Source organism: Echinops telfairi, unplaced genomic scaffold (assembly GCF_000313985.2).
Source record: "Echinops telfairi isolate 266 unplaced genomic scaffold, ASM31398v2 ScPeMD7_60;HRSCAF=208, whole genome shotgun sequence".
NCBI classification, from domain to species: Eukaryota; Metazoa; Chordata; class Mammalia; order Afrosoricida; family Tenrecidae; genus Echinops; species Echinops telfairi.
Window position 1 is genome coordinate 41,643,658 of NW_022103958.1, and position 26,570 is coordinate 41,670,227.

A 26,570-nucleotide genomic window follows, 5' to 3' on the forward strand; every position below is an offset into this window, starting at 1 on the left:
CTTGACTGAGATGAGGAGGACTGAAGAGAGTTAGGTTTTGTTCTTGAACAGTGTACAGTGTGCCCTTGACTGAGATGAGGAGGACTGAAGAGAGTAATGGGCTGGCTGTGGGATCGGTCTTGTAAAACTTGAAGATGCCGATGAGACACCCAGGCAAAAGTATTTAATAGACATTTGGAGATAAGACTTGGGAGTTTGGAAGAACAGTCAAAGTTAGAAATGCTTAAGAGTCTTCTGGGTATAGATGATATTTAAGATCATGAACTGGGATAGTCCTCTTGAGAGGGAGTTTAGACATACTGTATATGGTACTCCAGTGTTTAGACCTTGGAGAGATGAGGAGGAACAAATGGGTTTCTTCTTCTTTTTCAAAAAATCTTTATGAAAGTGATGGTTCTATTTAATTCAGTTAGCCTGCGCTTGAACAAAGCTGCTTGCACAAGTTTTTTAAAAATTTGCTCTTATAAAGTAACATGTGCTGCTTGAAACTTCAAAGTTTTAAAGGGGGAAAAAAACCCTAAGACCAAACTGGGCTGTGGAAGAAAGCCCTGTGGTGCAGGCATTGAACCAGTGCGTTTGGAGATCAAGTTCCTCTCAGGATTAGTGAACTTGAGCTTTTGTTAGCATTAACTTAATGATAGAATGTCAACTCGCAAACCTCAAAGAGCCTTTTCTGCTTCACATCTCTTCCTCCTTTCCAGCTAAATGAAAAATTATGTGAAGTCAGGCAAGAGATTCTGAGAAAGATTTAACCCATTCCTTGGTGAGATAAACAAGCTGTGGGTTCATGGCACCAGCATAAAACACCCTGTTTTTGAAAAGCAGACTATGAACATGGCATGACTGCGGACGGATCAGAAGAGAGCAAGGCGGGGATCGCTGACTGTTTTGATGATGAGCTGTGCGTCTCAGTGGCCTGTGAGTTTTTCATGAGCCAAGTCATGACTTGGCTTTTACAGGGAACAATACAATAGGAGGTTGAATTCAAACAAATCTAGTTTTCTGAAAGCTGATGGTGCCTGGCTATTACAAGATACTAGCGTCTGGGGGCTTAAAGACTTGATGATAAGCAAGTGGCCCTCCAGCAGGGAAGCAACCAAGCCCATATGGAAGATGCACACCAGCCTGTGTGATGACGAGGTGTTGGCGGGAACAGGTATCAGGCATCGGAAGACCCAAAACAAACAATTATATCGATGTGAATGGGCGGGATAGGAGTGGAGACCCAAAGCCCATCTGTAGACAAGTGGACATACCCACACATAAGGGTCACAAGGAAGGGACAAGTCAGCCAGGGTGCAGTATAGCTTTGACGAAACACACAACATTTCTCTAGTTCTTTAATGCTTCCTCCCCGGCCCACTATCATGACCCCAGTTCCACCTTACAAATCCAGCTAGATCGGAGCATGTACAGATAAGAGCTCTTGACACATGGAATCCAGGACAAATAAACTCCTAGGAACAGTGATGGGAGTAGTGATATCACGAGGATAAGGGGAAGGTGGGGCAGAACCATCACCACCCCCAACCCTGGTACGCACAACAGAAACGTGGGTGAAGGGAGACAGTGGATGGTGTAAGATATGAGAATAATAACAATAATTTATAATTTATCAAGGGTGGGCGTGTAGGGGAGGGAGGGGAAAAAGGAGGAGCTGATAACAAGGGCTCCAGTAGAAAGAAAATGTTTTGAAAATGATGATGGCAACATATGTACTAATATGCTTGATACAATTGATGCTATGGATTGATATAAGTGCTGGAAGAGCCCTCAATAAAATGATTTTAAAAAAGAAAATTAACCACTGAATTAGAGAGGCTGCTGCTTGGCTGGCTCTGCCATCCCTCTTGCCGCTCTGGCCTTCCTCGTGAGAAGCCCTCTGGCTGAGTGAGGAGAAGCCAGCACAGGAGGGCTTCCGAAGTGTGTGGGGAAATGCCAGGATCTTTTCATTCCATGTTTTCCACGAACTTTTTGAAGCCTCCTCATCTGGGACAGGTGTTTACGTGAACAGCAGGCTCCGGGACTGGGCTGGAGCCTTGGGTCTGGCACGGCCATTGCCATCAGCTATTTGCAGGGCTGCCAGGGAAGGAGGAAGAGCAGCTCTGCCTTTCTCCACAGGGAGCAAGGGAGGACCGACGGAGGGGCGGTGGCTTTCTCTGAGTGTCACGAAGGAATGAACTTGCTCTCTCTCTCTCTGAAGGCATTCAGGTAGGGGTGAAGGATTGATAGTCAGGGGGGCTGTAGAGCTAAGATTCTTAAGTGGGGGTCAGCAGGTGGGCTTGCAGAGGAATGTGCATGTCAAATTGTGTGCGTGAAGGTGTGCTTTCTGTTTTCCTGGAGGGTGCATCTATAGCGTCTAATAGATTCTTAGGACATGGGGCCCTACAGCCTTACAGGTCAGCGAGAGCATATAACCTCTAGTGAGATGGCACGCGAGACTGATGGACCTCTTTGATCTTCTCAGACCAAGGTCAGTGGTCCTCAATGGCCATGTTGTTAGTTGCTGTAAGATTGGTTTTAACTATTGCACCCACAATTTCCTGGCAAAGTGGTCCTGAGGAAAGGGAGTTGGAGTTGGATAGATCTTGATTTAAATTCCAGCTCAGCCACTTTTTAACCTGTGTGATTTGGGGCAAGCTGATCAACTTCTCTTCACCTCAGTTTCTTCCTTTGGAAAACGGGGATAACAAACCCTGCCTCATTAGGTTATCACGTATCAGAGCTGGTGCTTGTTTATAAATGAAGTCCTTTCCTTACTCCTAGTCTGTGACCTTTTAAACATTGCCTGACCCCCCCCCCCCACGGTCTCGGCAAAGACACACTCTGTTTAGCAGATGGGCTCAGTTATTTGATCCAAGAGGAGTACAACCTGTCCCAACGGCAGCCAGGGACTTGGTTTGAACAGGCATGGCTTGAGCGTAGTCTAGGTTGGCGAGGTCTCTCTTTGGAGCATCTGAAACAGGAGTCATAAACGTAATTGTCAAGGAGGTGGGTGAGGACGGGGTTGGAGTTGAAAGGCTGGATTGGGCCATAGAAAGGGGACCGTGTAGAGAACTCAGGAGTAGAGACAGGAGGAGAAGGAAGCAGACCCACAGAGAGAAGACATGGGCTATAGGAGAGAGACAGAGCCATACCTTTCAACAGATGGCCAGAGCAGGACCTTGGGTTTGGGGCAGCTGCCTACTTCTTTGAGGCCCAGGTGCACTGCCTTTTTGTCCTTTACTTTTCAGATGGTTCAGTTGACATGGGCACAAGCCTCTACATTTGCACCAGCTAGAGTTGGCTTCTGCGCTTTGCAACCCAGAGTCCTAACGTTTTCCCACACATTCTGGTTGCGTTGGCCCCACACAGTTCACCCCAAGACTTACCTCGAATGTTCTTCTTCCTCCCTTGATTTTTCCAGTTCTATCCATCACTGTACCCCAGCAGAGTCCCCACCCTTCCCATGAAGTCCTTCTTGACCAACCCAGGCCCCTCTTCCCCTGAACTATTTGTAGGGCCTCTAGTCTCCCTCAACTTTGTCCCATCTTCCCATGGGCAGACCTGGTGGTGGTCTCCTCTAGGGAATCCCCACAGCCCACAGTCACATTCTCTTGGATTTGTTCAGTAGAGTCCCCACGCTAGCCGTGGTAGAGCCTCTCCTCTTCATCAGCAAACACGTGGTGCCGAGCACCCTGGATTCCTGGAGCATGATCTGTTGCTTCTGGCATTCTCCAGGCTCCCTTCATGCTCAGCCACCTTCACCGATTGCTAATTTTTCTCACCCACAAATGAACTCCTCTCTCCATAAAGACGCAGACCCCTTTGGGAACAATGAGGGCAACAAATGTGTCGATGTGCTTGACACAACTGATCTATGTATGGTGATGAATTGTATGAGCCCCAATAAATTGATTTAAAAAAACCAAACACACGGGGCTTCCATGCGTCAGAACGAATTCAATGGCAACAGGTTTGGTGTTGCTTTTTTCATCGATAGCCATGGGCCGGGAGATCTAGATTTTCAATCTACACCAGTTTTTCTTATCCAACAATGTTTTCAAAACTTAGAAAAAGTAGTGTTTTGGATAGAAAAATCTGTCTGAAAACATACATAAATGTAATTCCTACGCTGTGTTTAAAGCAAAAAAAAAAAAAAGACGTAGACCCTGTCTCCCCATCCTTCTGCTACAAAGTCTTCCTTCCTTCCTTCCTTCCTTCCTTCCTTCCTTCCTTCCTTCCTTCCTTCCTTCCTTGCTTCCTTTTCAATTCAATTGAGCCAATGACTTTTGAATAGACCTTAACCTAGGCATTGGGTTATAGGACAAGGAGGTGGTGGTGGTTTGGGATGTTGGCCCTTGAGTCAACTGACTAAATTAAATCCAGGTGTACCTTCTGACAAGGTGCTTTGGTAGTGGTATGGGATAAGTCTTGGGCTGCTAATTTCAATGTTGGCGGTTCAAAACCATCAGCCACTCTATGGGAGAAAGATGAGTCTGTCTGCTCCCATAAAGATTTATAGTCTCAGAAGCCCCAAGGGGCAGTTCTAGTTTGTCCGACAGGGTCGCTGTGAGTCAGAATCAACTTGATGACAGTGGGTTTGTTTTTGAACAGTCCACAGGTTTTAGTTAGATGCTGCCAATGGTCCCAGTCATAATATTGATCATCGAAGATCATCCTAGGTTCCTTGCTGTGTTTGGCTTTCACCTCTCCTTATTCTCCTTATTTTGGAACAGCCCCTCAACCTTTCTTTGTCTTTAACGACACTAACATTTTTTAGGAGTACAAGCCATTTGATGTATTGGATTTGGGTTTGTCTGAGGTTTCCTTGTGGCTAGGGGCAGGCTCTGCATCCTTAGTAGGAATGGCATCGAAGCCATGCTGCGTTCTCATCGTACCCCATCACGAGGTGCATGCTGTTCCTCTGTGCCCTTACAGATTCTGTGAGTTTTGGACTTGGATATGAAGGTGTTTGCCAGAGTTCTTCCCCGTCAAGCTGCTGCTACTGTCCTTCTTTTGATTAAAAAGTATTTTTACGGAGAGAGATTTTGAGACTGTGTGATGAATAGCCTAAAACTTTCATAAGCTTTAGCATTCATTGGCTATTTTTTCCCAACTCAATTATTATTATGATGGTTGCCCACTGTTGATGTTCTAAAACCGTCCTTCTACATTTTCTACAAGGAAGAACTTTGCCCTATCATCCACTTATTTGTTTGTTTAAATCAGTTCAGCTTTATGAATTCTCCCCACCCCCATGGGTTATAATTCTTTACTATAGTTTATTATTTTGATGTTATTATGGTCTCAGTTTTGGTCAATGGGAGCTCTTGCAAGTGGTCCTGTGTCCTTTTGACATGTCTCCATCATTCATGAAGCAGTTCCTTACTTTATGACAATGAGGTGTTCTCGGCTTACCTGATGCTTTCCCTGCCCCAATCCGAGAGGACTCATGTGTCCAATTAACCCTGGTTCCTGTTATAGGACAATGATGTTTACAAACCAAGACTGGGGGTCGAATGTGTTTGTTATCACTGGATCTTCCTTCCTTCTTTCCTTCTTTCCTTCCTTCCTTCCTTCTTTCCTTCTTTCCTTCCTTCCTTCCTTCCCCCAGGTTCTCCTGGTGGACAGACTTAGGAAATAGATGTATGTCTATGTACACAGCCATACATATGTATATGTACCTAAATATAAAGTTGTATACATGTTTTTTTAACCCACGAAAATCTTCATTTCCAAATAGAATTACATTCACAAGTGTAGGGCTTAGGAGGGATTCAATATACATTTACAATGACACCCTCCCCCTACCAAAAAAAAGGAACAAAACAAACCCACTGCCACCGAGTCGATTGTGGCTCATAATGACTCGGTCAGGCAAGGCAGAACTGCCCTGTGGCTTTCCCAGTCTGAGACTCCCTATAGGGTTAGAAAGCCTCAGCTTCTCCCGAGGAGCAGCTGGTGGTCTCCAGCAGCTGCCTTTGCACTTAGCAGCCCCGTGCACCACACAATTCAGTCCGCCGTAGCATCTATCAATCCAGCAATCGTCCACTTAAACAAACTACGGGTGTGACTATTGATAATCTCTCATTCCAAAACAAAGCCACAGGACGGATTTTAACTTCCATCTTTCTTTTCTGGTAACTTCTCTTCCAACAGAAGAAATCAGTCTCTTATCAACAATATGTCATTTATACTTTTTCTTAATTTTAAAATTTCCCGAATAAAGGATTTTTAACGGTTTTTTCCTCATTTCTTCTTTTGAGAATCGACATCAAGTTATTTCAGTATTGTTAACTTGTGAGAAATCTACTAAAATGCAAAGAAAGTATTTGCTAACTAGAGTACCATATTTAGTGTATAATTCCTTTTGTTTTCCCAAACTAAAAAAAGCCCCCAAAACCCAAAATACAAAAAAATCTCATACTCCGAAACCCAAACTCACTGCCATAGAGTTGAATTTGACTCATAGTGACCTTGTAGGACTGAACAGAACTGTCCATTTGGGTTTTCAAGGTTATACATTTCTACAGGAACAGAAAGTCTCATCTTTCTCCCATACAGCAGCTGGTGGGTTTGAACTGCTGACCTTGTTTTAGCAGCCCAATGTGTAATGCACTATGCCACCAGAATTCCTGTGCTTAATCTTTCACAATTCTCTCAAAACACGGCTCTTCAAAGTTAGTTGGGTTCAATGTTTTTCCTACTTCCTTGGCCCCTTTAAGGTGGTAACCTTATTTATTTGTAAAGTTGTGAGGTTTCACTTTTTTCTTTAATTGTTTCATTAGGAGCTCATACAACTCTTATCACAATCCATATATACCTCAATTGCGTAAAGCACATCAGTACATTCATTGCCTTCATCATTCTCAGAACATCCACTCTCCACCCAAGTCCCTGGCATCAGTTCCTCATTTCCCCCCTCCCTCCCCATTCCTCCCTCCCTCACGAACCCTTGATAATTTACAAATTATTATTTTGTCATATCTTGCACTGTCCGATGTCTCCCTTCACCCACTTTTCTGTTGTCTGTCCCCCAGGGAGGAAGTCACATGTAGATCCTTGTAATCAGTTCCCCCTTTCCACCCCATCTCCCTCCACCCTCCCGGTATCGCCACTCACACCACTGGTCCTGAAGGGATCATCCGCCCTGGATTCCCTGTGTTTCCAGTTCCTATCTTGTCTAGCCAGATTTGTAAGGTAGAATTGGGATCATGATGGGGGGGTGGGGGGGAGAAGCATTTAGGAACTAGAGGAAAGTTGTATGTTTCATCGTTGCTATATCGCACCCTGACTAGCTCGTCTCCTCCCCAAGACCTTTCTGTAAGGGGATCTCCAGTGGTCTACAAATGGGCTTTGGGTCTCCACTCTGCACTCCCCCCCTCATTCACTATGATATGAATTTTTGTTCTGATGATCCCTGATACCTGATCCCTTCGACACCTCATGATCGCACAGGCTGGTGTGCTTCTTCCATGTGGGCTTTGTTACTTCTGAGCTAGATGGCCGCTTGTTTACCTTCAAGCCTTTAAGACCCCAGACGCTATATCGTTTGATAGCCAGATACCATCAGCTTTCTTCACCACATTTGCTTATGCACCCATTTGTCTTCAGCAATCGTGTATACGTATTTATGTTGACACACATATATATGTGTGTGTGTATTTTTTTGATGTGTGTGTGTATTTATGTCTTTGTGTAGCTACCTGTGAATCTATATATCAAGTCCGCTCTGATACCTACAATTCCAATACAGTACTGCATGATTCATTCTATTTTCCATAGTTATAATTCCTTTTTCCTGTTTCTTATACTTCCCTCAGATAGTGAGAAACATGATTTTCATGATCCAAAATTTATTCACTAATTTGCTCAATCCTGGAATGCACAAAAATATTTTCAGAGTTGCAAACCCATGCTTATGAAAAAGAAGCCTATTCAATATTTGCTATAGTTTTTTTGTGACTTTTGCCCGAGGGCAAAATGCCGTGTCCAAAAGTTCCTTGGGTTAACTCTTTCCCCTGCTTCTCCTGCTCATAAACTTTCGATAAACTTCCAAATGTTTGCTACTGGATCTCATTTCTGGCCTTGTTCCACTTGTCCGTGTAAGTCCAGAGCCTCCCAGGGACATCCAAGAGAGTTCCTTCTTGGTTTTCTCTGTGAGTCACCAAGGGCTGGATGCAAGGCCTCTTCTCCTGACTCGCCATCCTCCGGTCAGCTTCAGACATAGGCTCACATAGTTTCCTCCTGTCCTCCTTGTGGCTAAGCATTTAGTCCTTTAAAAGGAGTCTTTTGCTATTGCTTTCATCGGCCCCGAGGAGGGAGAGGCATTAGCACGGATTCCCAGTCTAACTTCAGCTAGACATATGGCGCTCTAGAGTCAGAAACACGGTGTGAGAACCGTGACACCATGGCAAGCGCCCTGCCCTGTCTAAGTCCATGCCATAGGGACGGGAAGCCTGCTGTCACAGGGAGTCGGTGAGGCAAGAACGAGACCATATATGTAAAGTGGCTGGCACATTGCCTGGCACTGTGCTCAGTAATTGACGGCTGTCCTTGTTGCCTGGATTCAACTCCTGCTGATTGACCATTTATCTTCTTCCTTCTTCATCCAGGGCCTACTTGGTATTGGGCATATCCAAAGTCCCTGTGTCTCAAAGGGGTAGGGAAGTCACAATTCCAGTGAGATCATCCTGGGGATCAATCCCAAGGCTGGCAGCGTTTTGGCAGAAAGCCACTTCTCCTCACTTGACTTCCTTTTGTCCCGGCATGTGCTTTTGGCCTGGGACTTGTGGCCCTTTCCCCTGGCCTTGGGCCAGAGGGCCTGTGGGGAGAGCCTGGCCGAGCTCTGTGCCAGTGTGCCGCCATGGCCTTGATGCGGGGACACACGACTGTCTCCAGTGGGAGTGAGTGATGGACTGGAGCCCCTGCTACAGCGAGGCCAGATCCCCGCGTGGCTCCGGAACGCAGATAAATATAGCCTGAGTGATGGCTCATGCTCTTTTAAGGATTAAAAGTTAGCTTTTAGGCAAGCTAACTGTGAAGCTCTGTGACCAGGACAGCAAGGGACACAGTTCCATTTTTAGAGCTGTGGTCAGCAGTCCTCGTGCATTACTGGGTCCCTGGCCCCCACGATGTCCTTCCCACTAGAGAAACAGGTCACCTTCACTGGTCTATGTGCCATGAGGGCAGGGCTGGGTCTAAGTCGCAGCCTGAGGTGTCCATGCCAAGGCCCCTGCCCCACACGATGTCTTCCACACCAGAAATACTCACTAGCCTTTGTGAGGAGGAAGGCTTGAGTTAGGCTCCTGCCAACACACTGATTCTTGGAGGAAGCAGTGCTGGAGGGGAAATCAATTAAATACCTGTCGATAGCAATGTCTTTATTTTACTCTTGTTTGTCAATATAAACACATGACTCATTCACACGGTTCAAAATGTTCAATGTATGGATAGGCTGACCTTAATGCTTGTCCCGGCAATGACCCTTCCCGTTGGCATCTAATGTTTTTCTTTCGCGGCATTTTATGGGCATCTGCTTCACATATCATTCAACTTAATCATTCTGGCATCTAATGTCATACGAGTGATTCCTTGTGCTAACTTCAGTGAGACTGTGCAGAGCTGAAATTCGAACTCACGATGTCCCTGTAGACTAGAAGTGCTGCATGCCATTTCCAAGGCTTCATCTTTTTTTTTTCCCATAGAGATCTCTTATTGGTGGGCACACTAAATAATATATAGGTGACTAGATAACCGATTGAACTGGAAACCAGCCAACGAGGCACCGGCTGCATGTCTAACATGCAGCTTTTGTTGAGACCACCTTCAGTTTTGATCACCTCTGTGGGGCACTTCATGGCAGTGAGTTTGGTTTGTGGTCAGGGGTTGGGGGTTGGGTGGGGAGGGGAGCCTGCTGGTCATCATGGAAATATATTAAGGTCAAATCTGATACCTGGTTCCAGGGTCTCTTCAGCCGGGTTACGCCTCCAATTCCAGGGCAAGCCCAGGTTGCGGCTCCAGCTGGAATGCTCTTCCCAGAGCCTCCCAGAGCAGACGGTGGACGCGTCATGCTGGGCCTCGGCGTCTGGGGTTCACCTGCTCTAATTCAGCGAGAGATGTTGACATTTGCAGAAATGGAAACGGTGGGATCCAAAGGATATTTAGCAGCAATGCCCAGATGGGTGCCATTGGCACTTTAAACTTGGGAGATCTGGTCTTTGATGGCGCTTTCCAGGCCAGAGTGTTATTGGTTAAAGTCAGACCACACGCACCCCACTTATATTTGGTCTCCAAAGTCCCAGCAACTTTACTGGATTGGATGGACCAGATGTCGAGAATTCCACAGACCGCAACGAGCAACAAGGGAAGGGACTTGCTTCCCTCCCCTTGCTCTCCAGTTCAGAAGCAACGGTCTTTGAACTGACGCAAACGGCTGACAGGCCCCCAAAGCAAACTCACTGCCAAGAGGTGGATGCCAACTTGCAGTGACCCCAGAGGACGAGGGAGAACTGCCCCTGTGGGTTTCTGAGACTACCACTCCTTATGGAAGTAGAGCGCCTCATCTTTCTCCCAGGGAACGGCTAGTGGTTTTGAACTGCTGACCTTGTAGTTAGCAGCCCAGTGAGGAACCACTATACCACCAGGGCTCCTAGGTGACACGTAGAATCATGCACAGTCAGGTTGCACCGTGGCCATTTATTCGGTGCGCCAGGCATTCTCAGGCCCGGGAGAGGCCGGAGCCAATGAGACAGATGGGTGTATAAATCCCTGCCCTCCTGGAGCCCACCCTCCAGCTTCTTGTGTGTTTGAGTCTATATCTGCATGTGGTACAAATATATCCCATGCAATGGTTTTGTTTTCTTTTTCTCTTCAGTATGTGTGCCCCAAATATTTCATGGTATATACTGTATACGAGAAACTTACTTATCTGAAATTTTATCTAAAATATAATGGTGTGATGGATTGAATTGTGTCCCGTCAACATTTGGGTCCTCAGGGCTAGGCCATGATTTCCAGTCTGATGGAATTAGCTTCCATTTTATGATCTGATCAAATTAATCTGTGTGCTGTAAATCCTATCTACTGTGATGCTAATGAGGCGGGATCAGAGACAGTTATGCTAATGAGACAGGATACAATCTATAGGATTAGTTTGCATCCTGAGGAAATAAAAGAGATTAAGCAAGTGAGCACTAAGGAAAAGGACCCACCACCGAGAAAGAAGAGCCAAGAAGGAGGGGTGCCCTTCGGAGCCTGGGTCCCTGTGTTCAGAACCTCCTGGGCAAAGGGACAACAAGACACTAAGATGCCATGACACTCCAGGAATGCCAGTCCCACAGGTGTTGAACCAGGGATGACAGAGAAAGAAAATCTTCCTGGAGAACTGGTGCTCTGAATTAGAATTTCTGTTTATAGCAGCGCTAGATCACGAAGACAAGCGGGCAGCCTGGACTTGACCTGGCACACTGTCCAAGGCTGCTTTTTCCAGCCTCTAAGCCCCGTGTGCTTTGCCCTAGAGTCTGCGATCTTGATCCCGTGTGTGTACTGTCCCTGAGGTGGGTGAGGAATAAATACGGCTAAAGTGGGGACTGACAGGAAATAAGTCGATCTGGGCATGAACAAGATGCACTTCAGAGATGAAGACATGCTGGCCATGTGCTGGGCACTTCACTGTTAACCTCACTTAATCCTCCTACCAGCCTTAGGAGTCAGGACTTAACACTGGTATTTCCACTAGCTGCATGAGGAGACTGATGGTCGGCAGTGTTTAGACCACTGGCTATGAGGTGCAGGAGCAGGGGGTGCAGCCCCTGGGGCCAGTGCGAGGTCTGGCATTAGCTGGTTCTCCCAGGCCTTTGCTTCTGGCCATACCAAGGGTTTAAGGTGGGAGTAGCTCCCACCCACAGCTCTTCAGGACAGGAAATGTTCCCAGTTTCTGCTGGCACTGGGCCAGAGTCTTATCCAGATTCACATGCTTGCTGGGGACTCTAAGCTGGGAACTGGATCTGCAAAGGCCCTTTGGTCCCCATCCGGCCAAGGACAGTGATGGGGGGCATGAGCTGCCCATTGACACTGCCATCCACCTGAGTGTGTGTCTATGAGAGGGGCCTAGGCAAGTTCCTGCCTCAAAGGCCCAGCCAGCCCTGAACCCTGAGGCCAGCCAAGTTAGTTTCCCTGTGCCATTAACCCCTTGAGCCTGGCCAGAGGGGGCTCCCTGAGGAGCTCGCAGCAATAAGTCCCAGCCCCTCTGAGGAGGCGGGCAGTGGAGGCTCAGCAGCCAGAAAGAGGCTTGCTTCTCAGCTCCGGAGCCAGATGTAACATTGACCTTAAATGGTAAAAGCTCCCCAGAGTGAAGAGAGGCTGGCCAGAGGAGGGAAGGGGAATAACTCAGTTTTAGGTAAGTAATTGCTATATTGGAGAATAACCTGCCTCTTCAGTGAAGAAGTGGAGGGAGCCCTTCTCCTTAAAGGTACAGGGTGCTGGGATTGGGGCACTGAACTTGAACTTCCCGGAGAAGTTGGCTTTGTTGAGCTTGGGCAGCATTCTAGTTGGAGTCCTTGTTGCTGTCTTACTTAATTTTTTTAAGTGAGAAGTGACTCCTGTCGATCTTAGCTAAATTGTCTTCCTTTTGCTAGTTTTTGGGAGGCATGCACAGGTTAAGGTGGAAAGGTGGCTCATGGCTGGAGATCCCTACTCCCTGTGGGCCCCTTTGGGGCAAACGAGAAATTCTTGGTTTTCTTCCTTCTGCCTGTCACCTTTCGCAGCCCTGCTCTGTACTCTCCCAGTGCTCGGCCCCATCTGTCTTCCTGCCTTGAACTCTGCCCTGCCCATCCTTGCCTCCTTTCTGGACCCTGCCCTGCCCGACCTGTGTTCTGGTCACTGCCCATGTTTTGATCTCTGTTCCCGACTCCCCTCTGCCTCCAGCTTTGCCAGCCTGTGCCCTGTTCCTGCTCTCTAGAGGGCTGTGTGGGCCCTGTGGGCCCCGGCCTGTGCCCGCAGCCCTGCTCACCTTCAGAGGCTCAGTGTCAAGGCTATTCCTAGAGTGAATCAAACTCAGGTTGACTTTTACAAAGGAAAGGCTGGTGGAAGCCAGAGGCCAGAGAGAGGCACCAGCTGCCTGGCTTCCTCCTGCCCAGTAAACAGTTGGAAAAGCCCAGAGAGGCCTTGCAGTTGGAATAAATAGCAGCCCAGGGGCTCGGGGCCCTGGCCAGGGCCCCAGCCCCTCAGAGCTAGCAGCTGCTGCCCTCAACACCTTCAGGCTGGAGGTGGGGGGTGGGTGGGGGGTGGAGTGAAACAGTCTCAGAGCTTTTTGCAGGAAAAAAGCTTGCCTGAGCTTTTTGCAGGAAAAGGAGGGAGCTACCTAGGGGGTTGGGGGAACACTAGGGGTTGTTTAGGACCTGCTGGGAGGCTGGTAGAGCCACATCCACCCTTCATTATGGAGTTCGGTGATTTCCCTCAAGTGTTTAGGAGCAGAGCTAGAACAGGACCGGGTCTGTCTGACTGCCTACAGTGCTCCTTCCCTTCAACACAACGAGCAGTGTGAGGGTGTGTGGCTTCTTCAATTGTGTCTTGTGAGTTTGAATGGACTGAAGAATCCAGTTGCCATGTTTGTTTGGGTCATGGTTCAGTGGTATGTGTGTGTGTGTGTGTGTGTGTGTGTGTGTGTATTGGAGGTGGCTTTTTGTAGTCAGAGCTGATGTACCTTCTACACTTCATATTAAGTTGGGCATTTATTGGAAGAAAAATTTCCTGCACACTTGTCCACATGCAAACACCAGTTTGCTGAAGCTGGGCTTCACCCACTTTGCATACCCTTCTCTCTGTTAACTTTGTTTTTATGATGGGCAACTACACTCCCCACACAATTTGTCTGTTGATCATTTTCAAGTGCAAAATCCAGTGGCAGTAATCAAACTCTCCATGTTGTACAATCATAACTGCTACTGATTACCAAACTTTTGATAATCAACCTAAATAGAAACTCTGTTCCTATGAAATATTAATTTCTCATGCCCTCTTCCTCCAGCCCATGGCAACCACCCATCTACTTTCTGTCTGGCTGCCTTTGACTGTTCTAGATATTGCATATAAATGAGATTGTAGAATGCTTATTCTTTTGTGTCTGGCTTATTTCACTTAAGCATAATGTTTTCAAGATGCATCCAGGTCAAAGCATGCATCAAGACTTCATTTCTTTTTGGGGTGAAATAAAAGGCCACTGTACCTATCTATAGTACTGGACTGACTCAGGATGTGGTGAGAGCCGCTTCGATCGTTTCCCCTGTTGGCTCTTAGGCACAATCCTGCAAAGAAAGTGGTGGACAAATTTCCCATCGATTTTTTTCTTTTTAAAAATGTTGTTCACTTTTTTTCCGCTTTTGGTAATAGACATTCTTTGTCAACATTTCTTTTAAAATGTAGAAAATGAATATAAATAATAAAATGTAGAAAGACACATAAAGAAATAAAAGTTCCTCTATAATTCCATCACTCAGCGATAAGCACCACTGATATTACAGTCTATTTCTTCCCCGCCTTTATATTTCTCTGAAGCTCTCATCTTACTGTACTGATTTTGTAATCTGGTTTATTTTTAACAGAAAGTTCCTCCAGGGTCATTTTACAGATCACGAAGCGCTCCTCTGGTCCTGCGATGCGGAGCCCTGTTAGCTGGGTGGCGGTTCCTTCAGGCTTCTCTCCTGGGTGGCATTTGCAAACACAGTTATTTCCGAAGACCCTCTCAGTGTCCCGTGCCTTGGGGTGGCTCTCCCCTGCACTGATGGTCTTTGAAAGCTCAGTTCTCAGAGCTGAGCTGGTGAGTTATTTTCTAAGGTCAGAGCTGATTCTGCAAGATGGTGTTTTAAGTAGGATATTGACTGCACCTTAAGCACCTGAAATCACGCTTCTCCTTTTAAATTCTTTTCAGTCCTTCTGATCAAGGAGAAAGCCTCCATTTGAAGCAAGGTGACTGACCGGTGCCTCCAGACTTCAGCGCCCAAACCAGACAGTCCTGGGGAGACAGAGACAAGTCGGTTCCCGTAGTTTGAGCCAATTGTGTCTTTCGCATCTTTCTTCTGACACTTGCTTGTCTCCCTTTTTGACGAAATGAGAACAGGCCTCGGGCATGGAGCCCTTGGCAGGCGATAGCTAGGATTTAATAACTGTTTTCATTTCATTTATTTTTATAATAACTCTATTTGCAGCAAGTGGTACTGATTTTTCCATTTATGGTAGAGATATTAAGTATCCCTTTTAAATAAATGTAATGACAATAGTAGCTAGGTTGGAAGGTTTTTGGTGAGTGAGGTGCTGTCTAATGCTGCACTTGCAGTGCCTCCTTAAGTATGCACAGTAGCCCTCGAGGTGGGTGTCTCTGAAACAAGCACCTTCTATTAGCCTGTGATACAGATGAAGCACGGGGAGCGTTAAAAAGAAACTTGTCCAGGAGCACAAAGCTAGGCTTTCAATCCTGCATTTCCGAACCATTACTAGGCCATTTTTGGGAAAGGTATGGGTGGTGTACAGACATGGCACAATTTGGGAGGGTGGTGTACAAAGGACTCAAGTTTGGAAACATTACTTAGTGGAAGTTGGGGTTTTTATGAACAGGGAAATCAGTATGTGCACAGTGTAAGGGTGTCTTAGACTGAGTTATCTAGAGACACAAAACAAGTGAAGTTTATGTGTATAGATAAAATTGTATATCAAGAAAATGGCGCATGCAATTATAGAAATAGGCAAGTTCAAGCCGGGGCAGGTGCCAAGTCTGGGGGTCAGGTGTTAGGGAGGAAGCTTCTCCTGACTTGCGTAGCTGATGGTGGCTGAAGACGCAAATGAACCCAAGGTTGGCAGGCTGTTAGCTCAAGTTCAAGGTTGGCAGGCTGTTAGCTCAAGCCCTGGGGGTCAATGAACCAGATGTCGGACTGTTACTGGATTGGGTTACCTCGGTTCTTGCTACATGGTGCAGAAAGAACTGATGTCGAAGAAGCACTTTTGTAATCCAAGTGAGTTTTTATGAAGGAAAGGAAAAGGTTTGACAGTCTCAAAAGGGTACACGCTAGTTCGGGAAAGCGTGCCAAGCTGCGGAAGCCCGCTGGGGTTCACAACTAGGCACAAAAAACGACGTGGAAAATAATACCCAGACCTGCGGAACTGGGGAATCTCCGGGGACCAAGAGGACAAGAGATCGAAGAGCATGTGGACCGCCATTAGGCTCAGAGGGCCCCCCAGGCATGTTTGCACGCCAACATGGGAGAGAGACACCTCTACCCCCACCCCCACCCCCACCCTCCGCCTACAGTTGAACAGAAGCAGGGGTTAAAAAAGAGACCTGGCCTTCCCACAGCACAGTGTCTAACACCTCTGGCTGGGCAAGCTTGGTGGACCTTTTGGCCTGATCTTATTGGCTCTGTTGAAATGCACCTGGGTGATGTCATGAACCGAGGTGGAGGCTAGATTGTAGATTTCACCTGTGCTAAGGTCCTAGTCTGCACGCTCAGTGTGGGTCTTCCCAGGGGTGTCCAATTAGTGCCTGATTTCTTTCCAACCCCTCTAAGTGGGCCTTTGCGGGCATCGTCGGAGGGACAACCCCCCATTCGTCCCCAATCTACCTGCCTAACAGATCCAGATCTAGCAAAAACAAGCAAGCTTTTCCAGTGTCCACTTACCGTATATTGGAAGCAGGCCACAGGCCCAAGGAACTTCCTTTCAATTGATTGCGTCAGGGGTGGGATCTGAGTAAAGGCATTACGTTGTATTAGATCACGTTATGAGAAATTAATAGTTCTTCACCACCAAATGAATCCTGGAGTTACAGTGGTTACATTGGGCTGCTAACAGAAAGGTCAGCTGTTTGAAACCACAAGCTGCTCCTTGGGAGAAAGATGAGGCTTTTTACTGTCACAAAGAATTCTAGTCTCATAAAGAAGCCCGCGGGGGCAAGACTTCTGTACTCTAGGGTTACTGTGAGTTGACAGTGACTCAATGGCAGTGAGTTTAGTAAACTGTCAAACCACTGATAATTCTGGCCCAGACCTAACTATGACAGTGGGGAAGTGAATGATCCCAGCAAAGCCCAGGAAAAGTTAGTGGGTCAGTGAGAGATGGCACTGTGTACAGAGGGCATGGTGGCTGCCAAAGGAAGGGACCTACAGAGGCCACAGGGCCTGCTTCCACCCCAGACCAGCTAGCTGTGTCATCTCAAGCTACACCCACTCTCGCTCCTCTGCTCTCAACAGACATACTGGTAACACCTGCTGGGCAAGGTTCGATTCTGTCTCGATGTTCTGTTCTTCTTCAGCACCCAGAAAGCATTAGCTACTGTTCTTCTCGGCCATGTCTGCCCTCCTCCAGACTGCGCCAAAGAAGTGTCTGCACTGGGTTTTGACTCTGATCATCTATAATTGACACGTTTTTGGATTTTCCCCCCCTCCCCTGTATTGATGGCTCCAAAGAGATCGGTGGGCTTATTCTCTAGATGCTTGGCTGTTAGCGCCTGGTGAGGTCGTTCAGGAGGCTCAAGAACACCACCTGTTTTCGCTAGAAGGAGCCCCCATGGCACAGCAGAGCAGGAACCCTCCAGCTGCTTCGTGGGGCAGGTGAGGTTCTCTGCTCTTATAGGGGTCGGTAGCCCTGGAGCAGTGTTGTTCCTTCCTACAAGGTCTTTATGATTTGGAATGGACTCATCTTTCCCTTAAGTTCTGAGACTTTTTGTTGTCTGTTTTTTTCTGAGAATTCAGAGTCTAATGTCATCATTTGAATGACGGCTAGAGCTGGTGTTGGATGTATATGGACAGGCAGGTAGGCTTCCTAAGCCGATGTGTCCCCCAGCCCTGGTGTCAGAGTGGTTAAGCTGTGGGCTGCAATCTCCAAGGTCAGCAATTTGAAACCACCAGCCACTCCTTGGGAGAAAGACAGGGCTTTCTACTCCTGTAACAGTTACAATCTCAGAAACACAGAGGCAGTTCTACCCTGTCCTATAGAGTCACGATGAGTTGATACCAACTCTATGGCATGGAGTTTGGTGTGGTTATCCCCCAGCCCTACATAGTGCCTCTCTGCCCCTTTGCTCCCACCCCCCACCCCAATTGAAGGTAGGCACTTCTAGCTCGAGAGCATGGAGAGGGATTGACAGAATGTGTGTATCCTGTGGCGGCTCATTCCCAAGAGGAAGGGGCTGAGTTATGCCTGTTATTCTGCCTCAGATTCCCCAGTCAGGTGAGCCAGGCTCTGAAATGTGAGTCACTCAGGGCCCCCTTCACATGGAAGGAAACATCGTGTATGGAGAAGAAGCATTACACTCCCTATAGAACGGCAGGAAAGGCATCTTACAAGCTCCTCCCTTTGGTAGTGAGCCTGGTGAGACTTCAGCCATGCTCTAGTGAGAAAGAAGAGAGCAGAGGATGTAGGGGCTCTAACAAAGGGGTCCCATGAGGGTGGGCGCCCAAGCTCCCACTGTTTCCATTGGATGAAATCTCACCCTTTCTGCTCCTGAGATGCCTGCTGGGAGTCTTGTTGGATTTGAAGTTCTTCCTTCGACAAAACAGCATCAAACGGGAAGTATCTGGAAAGAGACTTTTCTTCCTAGGTCCACACCAAATGGTCTCTTAATTCCTGCCCCCTCCAAGGTTCCCTCTGAGTTTCAATTGACTAGACAGCGACGGGCTTCAATGGTTGCTTCTAGGTTACTGTACAGATAGGCAAGAGAGGATAAGGCAAGGGCATTACCATTGTTTAAGCGTGTTCTACGAACCAGGCTTTTTATGTCTATTAACCCACTAAATCCATATTGTAGCCCTCTAAGGGAGATATTTATCAGCAAATGGAGTCAGTGGGTTAGGTCTCTAATTAGTAAGTAGTATGTCAAGAATGGGGACTAAAGCCCCCATCCATCAGATTCCAGACCTCTAGCTTCTTCCATCTCCTGTGACTTACACACCCGAGCAGCAGGGCAGAGAAAGAAAAGCTAGCCCAGTTTCTGATCTTGTGGTTTGAGCCCAGAAGGGCTTCCAGCACTGCCAATTCCACCAGAGGCGCTGAGGTCATCCGCTGCCCTCCGAGCCTCCTCCACCCTGCACCTCCCTTTTGTCTTCTTTCAGTTTGTGAAACCCGTGATCCAGCCTCATACTCTTGCCCATGAACAGTCCCTTCTCAATCAGAAGTCACTTCCTCTGAAATAAGTCTACTCCTCCATTCACAAATCTAGAATCATGAGCTTTCTATTGGTAAGAAATGCTGTGTCCTACAACCATCATTTTAAAAATTTTCTTACTTTTATTGGGGGCTCTTACATCTCTTATCCCAATCCATACATTCATCCAGTCTGTCAAGCACATTGGCACACATGCCGCCATCTTCATTTTCAAAGCATTCTCTTCCCACTTGAGCCCCTGATATCAGCTCCCCATTTCTTTCTCCTCCCTCCCCCCTCCCTCCCTCACGAACACTTGATAAGTTATAGATTATTATTTTCATATCTTACACCATCCTCCATCACCCCTCACCTGCTTTTCCGTTATTTGTCCTCCTGAGAAGGGGGTTATAGGTTGATCCTTGAGATTGATTCCCCCTTTTTTCCCCCATCCCCGCCTAATCCTCCTGGTATCTCTACTCTCATTGTTGGCCCTGAGGGGTTTGTGGATTCCCTGTGTTGCAGGCTCTTGTCTGTAGCTGTGTGCATGTTCTGGTCTAATCTGATTTGTAAGGTGGAATTGAGGTCATGATAATGGGGTGAAGGAAGCACCAAAGAGCTAGAGGAAAGTTATGTGTTTCATCGGTCCTACAACCATCTTAAGCTAGTTCTTGTGACTATCCAAGGGGTGTACCCTAAAAGTTCCTAGAGATTCCTGAGGCCTCTCAGTCTGCTGCAGAGATCGGATAGGTTGGAGCCTTAGTTTCTCACATTGAATGATCTAAATTCACATCAACTCCATCGCTTACTGTGAGACCTGGGGAATAACCTCACCTCTCTCTGTCTTACTTTTTTTCCCTGCAAAACAAGGCTGCTGATGATAATTTGACTGGCTCAAAGGATTGTTATGAAGGTCAAATGAATTATTGTGTAAAAATGCTTGCATATAAGCACTCAATAAATATCCACTATTTATTGGAGTCTAGCATTGAGCATATAGGCTCACCTCTATTTTTCGTGCCCCAAATGCTTACATTTCCCTAAGAGCATTTCTGCCATATTCTCCACCTTTAAGGAGCGGTTCTCTAGAAAGAACATCTACAGCTTCCTGCCGTTTGTCTTAGCTTGTCCTTTCTATTGTAGATTGAAAGGCAGTGATAAGACTCCAGGAGTAACGGCTGACTGATTTTTCTTCACAGGCGCTAAGAGGCTTCCCTAAGCTGCAGGACTCTGGTGTGAGTCAGTCTGTACATATTGCACTCAAGTTCCATCCTGGAACATCCCAATCCGATCCATAAGAGGCTGAAGTATGAATGTCTGCAACTTGATGCGTGTCAGGATTTAACCCTTTCCAATAACCGAAATGCCTGGGGCGTAGAGATCTTGGTCAAAAGGTAGAGCTCTCGGTTTTTGCTTAGGCCGTGATGTCATGCGATGAGTCACCTCCACTCCCAGCAAGACTTTCTCAGAGTTCAGTAGGGGTTTCTCTCGCCTGGGAAGTTAAGATGAATATTTCTCTTCTGCATTTCCTTTATGTGCTGTAGCAACATGGTGGTTATGGGCGATGGGAGGTGCTGGTGTGTTCACCTAGCCCGTCTCCAGGGAGAACACAAGACATCAATTCCATTTCACCTGTCCTGGTGAAAGCGCTTTGGGTACCGAGTAGCAGAAACCTATGTTTGCTCGTTTAAGAGAAAGTGGGGTTTGGTGGAAGGCAGTTGAAGGACGCCAAGGACGTCGTGTGACCTCGGGAAGGGCGGCCTCGGCGCGGGGCTTGGGTGACAGAAATCCGTCACCTTTTCTCTAGAGAAGAGATCTTTTCTTCCCAAGGTTTTTTTTTTTTTTTTGATGATGCATATCGTAAGTTTTTAAAAATTAGCATGCACTTGTAATCTATGTAATTAAAAATAAACACATAAGTGACTATATTGGTATGCTAGTTTATAAAATAGACTTTTTAAAGGAAAAGATGAAATACTATTTTCAAAATCATGTTTTGTTTTTAACAATATCAATATTTTTTTTCTTTCTGTAGAAACAGTATTCTTAGTGAGTGAAGCATTCTTTAGTGAGTGAAAGGTGATTGATTGTGTGTCATTATTTTTAAAAATCTTGGTTGGCACTTTAGATGACCCATATTGTAGTCATCGAAGGGAGATAGGTGTTTATGAGCAAACTGACTCATGCTGGAAAGAGATTATCAATTAGGCCCCGAGCAGGCACCAACAACTCAGCAGGTTAGGACACATTAGCCAAAGGAAGCCAACACATGACGGTGAGAAAGATGGTGGGACCAGAGGCCCATGACAACCAGGCAACCAGGGAAGAGGGCTCACCCAGAATAGGCTGCAGTCATGGAGCAAAGCTATCGCTGCCGAGGAGTCTGGAGATGCCAGTGGTTAGCCCCCTCAGCTTCTAATCGAAGGCCAGGGAGAACGCTGGGGCAGCCTGCTTCCGAACTGATGTGCAGTCTTGGAAACCCCACAGCAGGTCTCCTCTGCCTGCAGGGCTGCTGGAGTTGGACTCGGCTCCACAGCTGTGGAGAGTACACCTACGGCTACCGCCAGAGACACAGGGCTAAAGCAACGCGGGAACAGGAAAGGATATGCCTCAATTTGGCTCTCCTCCTATTTTGTTTGGTCCGTTGGCCAAATTCAGCCACAAACAAGGAAGCTCAAGTGGCACTTTACGTGCCATCCTGGAAAGCCCTGAGTGCCCAGCAGAGCAGAGCAGAGGACAGGCAGGGACGACGCGCAGAGGAGAGCTGGGCGTGAACACCTGGCACAGAGGAAAGGCCATCTCGGCTGATCACGGCACTAATGTTATCCACCAGTTTACACAGTCCATTTTAAAAGGTCCTTGTGGTTTCAGTATTGTCTGTGCTTTACAATTCTTTGCAGGAGCCTTTGTAAGCCACTTGGCCATTTTATGATCATCAGTTTCGGTTGAAATTCATGTATTCCACGAATCCACCACTTGGGTGCATATTAAATGTAGGTCCCTTTCACTCAAAGTAACTAAGAGAGCTTTACATAAACCCCTCAGCATTGTAGAATTTCCCTCTTCCCCGAGGACATCTCATGAAGTGGACAGGCCAGTGGCCTTTTGGCCTGTGGACTGAATGAAGGCACCATTTAATCAACTTAAATATTAAGACAAGTTTACATTGCTCTTACTTTTTAAATTAAAGTAAATAACAATTTCAAATGTTCTTCCACATGCCACTTCATCCTCTTGCATCTTCCCTGGGTACTCACAGTCCACTCTGAAGACTGCAGTCTGAGGGCACAACCAGTAACTTGACCACAGTCCAGGGAGAGAGAATCCGATAGGCTCAGCTTATGTCAGGATCAATCAGTCACATCCAGGAGACGGGATCATAGGGGCAGAGATGTGGCCGGGGAGCCATCCCTTGTACACAGGGGCCCCTTCCACTGAAGGAAAACATGCCGAGAGCAGCAGGCTCTCCAGAGCATCTCGTCACTAACTTATTCCCTTCCTGCCCTGCTTCCCAAAGATCTCAGTCAAGGTTCCCAACTCCTCCGGCACAGTTTCATTCCAAGATGAAAGAGCGAAAAGCAAGTCCAGAGCAGCAAAAATAAATAAGACTTCCCTGGCTTATTTCCCTAGATGACTCATCATGTTCTACTGCATGCGGGTTTTCACCGGTTAATGCAACGCTGTTATGTCCTTGCTGCTGTCCCCACAAAAAGCCACGTTCCTGAGGGTCTGGGGCTCACAGGGCCTCGCGCTGACTTAAAGCGGACCGAGTCGCAGGGAAGTCAGGCTCAACGGAGAAAGATGGATGCAGGGCTGAACCTCCCTGACCTGGCACATGAAGAACTAGGCAAGCTGTCCCGCAGTCCTGGCTCCTATGATTTATAAAACATAGAAGACACCTGGGCACATGAGCGAAGGAAGTCGAACCCAGTTTTCAAAACTGCAGAGGGAATTGCATTTATTGAAGTCTCCGGAGACTGGCCTCACACGACAACAGCAAGAGCAGTAATGTGTACTTATTATTTATTCATTTTCCTCACACAGCTCATCCCTTGTTGAGCACCAGCTGAATACCGCGTCAAGTGCTTTGTGTATCTCATCTCGTACTTTTGCGACACCCCACAAAATAGGTAATAACATTAGCTTGCTTTTCCTGATGGGAAAACCCTGGCTTTGTGAAGTTAAGTAATTCACTCAGGATTACACCGTTGGAGTGCCAGAGGTGAGGCTGCACTGTCCTTGGTGCAAAGGATACACAGCCCTGCAACATAAAAACTCCCCCGGGGCTCATTGGATCCGGAGTAAGTAGAGACTGCACCTATAAGGTTCTTCTTAAAAGTGCACATCTGTACGGACTAATTGTGGGAAACTGGGAGTCGCCTCGCACCAAGGTAAATTTATAGCAGGTTTTGGTGGGTATTGTATGAAATGAAGGATGACTGAACAAACCATCCCCGGAGGAAGACCGTGAAAAGTCTTGCCATACCCTGCTCGGTGTGTCCCATTCCAAACGGAAATGCAGCAGGCACACCAGTAGGCTGAGGTCACAGGCCTGGCTCTGCCTCCAACTCACTTTGTTCCTTTGAGCAAATCATTCCTCCTTCCTGTGAGCGTCCCCATCTGTGAGCGTCTCGCCTTCCAGGACCCACGGATTCACCCCAATAGTTGCTGGAAGGAGACCATCCCAGGTCAACAGTTGTGGAGGGTCACAGCTATGATTGTTCATACCCTAAAACTCCATGCACTATTTGGGGGGCTAATCAAACTGGTACCAGGCCAAGAGTCAATGGAAGACCGTGCTTCTAAGAAAATATTTACTTAAAAATATTTACAGTTTAAGGAGGATGCTGATTCATGCTCTTCCTTATGAATCAGGTGCTTGACTCATGCTTGAAACATTTACAGATTAGCTCTGAAATGATGGCCCTCTGTTTGGGGCTAACAAAGGCAGCTACTGGAGCGTGGCCCCTCTTCCCTCCCGCTGCAGGCCCAGCTGCATCTCCCCATCCTCCCACCCCCCAACTCCCTTGACCCACTGCCCCAGCTCTTCTGTTTGGAGATGAACTTCACAGGTACCAGATTTGGTGGGGTCCCCTGACGGTACAAATAGTTAAAGAAGTTGGTGGCTAACTGAAAGGTTGGGGGTTCAAGTCCACCCAGAGGCTTCTCATAAGAAAGGCCTGTTGACCTTTCAAACAGCAGTTGAAAATGGAGCACAGTTCTACTCTGACGCACATTGGGTCTCCCCGAGTCGGAAGCGACCCAACAGCCATTCCTTGGTTTCCCAGCAGGCATCTGGCACCACCTCAAAGCTCTACCCGTGGGAGAGATCCGGAGGACCCGCGCAGACCCAGGAAAAGGACACGCGCAGTTCACTCATCTTTGTGATTTTTTTCGTAGAACCTCATGTGATCCTCCCAGAGAACCACGCAGCCATGTCGTGTGTAGTTTTGTTCTTTTCTTTCTTTCTTTTTTCAATTAAGAGGATATATATTTTTTGACAATGACTACCACAATCTGAATTCCATGGGATAACTTACTGCAGTGTCTTCCTGTTGAATTCTCTCTGGGACGCACAGAGCTTCCAACAGGGCTTGCTGCCCAGTAGCCATCTTCTGAGCGACCTGTCGCTTTTCCAGATTTCTCTGGCGCTCACCGTTTGATGCACTGAGGAGGCATCCGCCCTCCCCGTGCCCCAGACCCTCGGCATTGCATGATGACTTCCATGAGCCATGGGCACTTTGACCTTTCTGTGTTCTAGATTAGTTTCAAGATGCACATCCAAACCCCTGGGGTTTAGGGTTAGTGTGAATTGTCCTAAATCACTTCCCAAGGATAAGAAAGCTCCTCTGATTACACAGAGGCCGAAAACACTGTCTGGTGGGTGCTGCTTTTTCCTTGCCACGCCGCCTACGTGAGCCCACATGGTCATCCCAGGCCTCTGCCCACATGCAGGTCTAGCCCTCCCTCTCTGTGCTACCGCCCGGGACTAATCCTCTTGCCTTATCTTTCCTTCAAAGTCTGTTTACTTTAGTGTGAGGAGATTTTCGTGATTTTGTTAAAAAAATCATTTTATTGGGGGCTCTACAGCTCTTATAACATTCCATACATCAGTTGTATAGAGCATTTTTGTACATATATTGCCATCATAATGTTCTAAACATTTACTTTCTTTTTGAGCCTTTGATATCAGCTCTCCGTTTTTCCCTCCCCTCCTCCCCACCTCGGCACCCCTTGATAAATTAGAAATTACTATTGTATTCATATCTTCCACTGACCACTGTCTCCTTCCACCCACATTTCTGTTGTTCATCTCCTGGGTGGGGGGTGTTATGCGTTGATCATTGGGATCGCTTCCCCCTTCCTCCCCTCCTCCTACCGCCTTCCCTCTACCGTCCTGGCATCGCTACTCCCATTTCTGTTCCTGAGGGGTTTATCTGACCTGGATTCTGTGTGTCGTGAGTTCTTATCTGTACCAGTGTACATGCTCCAGTCTAGCCAGAACTGAAAGGCAGGACTGGGGTCCTGATGATTTTCTTGATTTTTTTTGAATAAGAGGAAAGTCAGACATTATTTGCCTTTCCATATTTGATGAACTTCCTCCAAACCCCTCCATGGCATAAGGTGCTTCACGGTTTCATCCTTGTCTTCCACTGCGTGTACGCACCACAGTTTGTTATCCATCTCCCGCTGATGGGCATTGAAGTCGTTTCCATCCGCTTGCTGTTGTGAAAAGCGCCACACGCTAGAGCCCCTAAGCTCGGGGCTACTTTTCGGTTGATCTTTATAATTCTAGGGTTTACATTTGGGTCTTCATTTAGTCAATAAAAATCAATATAAGTCAATAAGAATTCAACAACTACTAAGAAGGAGACACAGGCCAGTGCCAGCATCTTCTTCCTCCTTCTCAGTCACCAGCAGGTGTCTATCCAGGTCCCAGTCCAGGAGCACCGCTGGAGTGCAGTCACGAGTGTGTGCGAGTGTGGGGTGGCCACTTCTGGACACCAGGGGCTTCTGGGGAGTTACGGATGGCCCTGTCCCTCTTGCATCCCGTGCCTCTCCTTTGGCAGTTTATGGAACCAAGCAAACAAAGAGAAAGAAAGAAAAACACAAGAGAAAACAGAAAAACAAAAACAATCAGGCCAGCCCCCGTCACCCCATAATACTACCAGCCTCTTCGGGGCACAGAGCTGAACGTTTGCCGCGGCTGCTGCAGCAGAGCTCATTAGTGGGTAGGCCCCACTGCTCTAGAGTTAAATTAAATAGCCCTAAGCCCAGGATGGGCTTACCAATAGCCCTGCCAGCTCCACCCTCACTGTGTAAGCCTTTGCAGCTGCTACCAACCTTGGAAGGGTGGGGCTGGGACCCCTCTGTGCATGCAAGGGTGTCGTGGGGAACCAGGGATGGTTCACTTTCCATTATACCAGCCTCTTTTTTTTTTGTTTTTTTTTTTAAC

General features: G+C 47.2%; 1 protein-coding gene across 1 annotated transcript in view; it reads left to right on the forward strand.

The window, feature by feature from the left end:
* Window positions 1–12,404: 12,404 nt before the first annotated feature.
* IRAG1 (inositol 1,4,5-triphosphate receptor associated 1) overlaps window positions 12,405–26,570 on the forward strand; it is a 133,200-nt gene continuing 119,034 nt past the window's right edge. The window contains exon 1 of the mRNA XM_045291055.1: window positions 12,405–12,454. The gene's annotated coding sequence lies outside the window, so the exon portion shown is untranslated. The remainder of the gene's footprint in view (window positions 12,455–26,570) is intronic.